A 2,590-nucleotide genomic window follows, 5' to 3' on the forward strand; every position below is an offset into this window, starting at 1 on the left:
GCGGTTTCAGATGGAATGGCACCGCTTAGAAAAGAGTTCATACCATTCTGGTTTGAATGATGCGTTCGTTAAATCATCAATAACAGACAATGAGAGGGTGATTCTATTAGAATTTTTTGAGCGACAACTAATAGAACATCATCACCGCGAAGATTATCGTGAAGTTATTCAGCTTACGATTATATTCTTGGGTGGAAAAATTAATGAAAACTTTAAAATAAGAGCTCCTGGTGCTTTCCATAATGCAAGATGGATGGCTAAAATTATTTATTCTTTAAAAATGTTCCTTTACCGATACACTTTTGCGTTACCTAAGGCAACTAAAGATGGATTAGCACGATTTAATGTATTCATTGTGAAAGTATATCTAAGAAACTGGTTTCTTTCTTCGTGTGCTGCAATGTCTGCAAACAATGACCTCAATTTGTTAAAATCGCTTAAAATTTACGAGGCTGTTGACAAAGAAATTGCCGAAGCAGTACATAAAGGGTTCTTGAATCATCTGCAGTATTTGAATAGCAATCTCATCGGATTGTGTTTGTTTGACGAAAAGTTGGATGTAGCAGATAAAAAAAGAATTATGGAAGCCTTACATACATCAGGTAAATACTTTGTTTAATTTGTTGTACCGAGATTATTATTTTTCTAACAATATTTTGATTTTCAGATACCCAAAATATTGTACCTGCTAAATCCATAATCGAATCAAACGATGTTTCAACACTCGAGCTACATTCGTTTGTACAAGGATGTCAGAATACTAAAAAATTGTTCCATGCTCTAGAGATTCCGGAATCCTTGTTGGAAACCGATATTACGCAGTGGAATTGCAAAAAAGTATATGAAGATGCCAAAAGACGTATTCAAAGTTTGGAAGTAGTAAATGACAATGCGGAACGAGGTATTGCATTAATTAAAACATATAATTCGAAATTGTCAACCGATGAAAATCAGAAACAGTACATTTTGCAATTAGTCGAAGAACATCGAAAAATGTATAAAAGTCCAAACAAATCAGATGTAATTTAGGAAATATATGCAATGTAATGTACCAAAAACAACCAACATGATATTTTCTTAATATCACAATTCCTTTCCTCTCCCTTTCGTTGCTTACCTTATTGCTACTAGAACCATTGCAAAATCTAACAGTTCCCCATCTTAAGGGCCCCGGGGTTACAGTTCAGAACCTTCTCACCAATCACTCTGATTTTTTTTATCTGAGCTTGCACAGATGGTACAAAACTGAATTGGAAAGGTCACTGAGGCTCAATGCTTGATCTCTGAGATGAGTGCATCTGAAATCACGAATTAGCAAGCGGATTTTGTATGAGACGAGGACTCCGAACTGGTTCAGCTTAGTGAATTGTTGCATTCCGAATGAAAATCACGCAAAACTTTTCAAAAGGACTTTTCTAACAATGAGAGGCTTTCTAGAAAACTCTTTTGTTGTTAGCTAAGTTACTTTTACATTTTTCGTCGAACATTACGCAAATATTATGTAGTAGTCCACACCATAATCTTTCGGTCTGTAGATATTAAGGTTGAAATTTTTACAATGACACCATAATTAAGGAAAGTGGACGAGACTTTTGCGAGAAATCATGGTTTCAAACTGTACGAAAAATGATGCACCCTAATGGAAAATGAGAGAAACTCCCTAATGAAATATGTTAACAGTGTCCTACGATGATGTCGCATATCAAATGGAACTAGACGTGAATGAATTCAGAGGAATTTAAAGCCTCTCTAAACAAAAATGATGACAATGGCCTACGATTATAAAGAGGTTTTAACCCTTCAGTCGTTGCGCGGTTTGCCACCGTCAGAACCACCACGCTGATACTGTGTACGATAAGCGAGGATTTTTCATCACTGTTGTACAAAATACAACAGCGCGACGACTGAAGTGTTAAAATACTATTGTGCTAAAAAAAAGGATCAAATTCAAAATTTCTTGATTTTTTTTATTTAATTTTCGGCAAACACCAATGGAAAATAAGTGAGCCACCCTAATAAAATATCACGAATCTAATGAAGGAAATGCCCTACGATGATGAAAGAGGTGATAAAATACTATTGTTTTTAATATCCCATTCAAATTATGATTTTTCGACAGAAAGGCCCACCCTAATGGAAAATAAGTGCACCACCCTAATAAAATACCACATATTAAATGTAGAAAATGGCTTACGATAATGTAAGAGATGTTCCAATACTATTGTCTTCAATATTCAATTAAAATTCTTTTTTTTTTTTAATTTTTCAACAGAAAGGTCCACCCTAATGGAAAGTAAATGAACCACCCTAATGAAATATCACATATAATATGCTTTCAGTGGCCAACAATGATATAGGATACGTTTCAGTACTATTGCCTTGAATTTCTCAGCAATTGAATTCAAATCGTTCATTTCAAATTCAATTCACTCCCCCAACTCAAAAATTTTCTAAGTCCCAAAAGTTCGATTTTTTCAAAAAAAAATTTTTTCCAGATAACACCAGATCTCGACGTTTCATGCATTTCTAAGACATCTGGCATCAAAAAAAAAAATTTCGATTTCGGAAATTTCATGTACCCCATGTAGAT

This window comes from Aedes aegypti, chromosome 1 (assembly GCF_002204515.2).
Source record: "Aedes aegypti strain LVP_AGWG chromosome 1, AaegL5.0 Primary Assembly, whole genome shotgun sequence".
In the NCBI taxonomy this organism is placed as follows: Eukaryota; Metazoa; Arthropoda; class Insecta; order Diptera; family Culicidae; genus Aedes; species Aedes aegypti.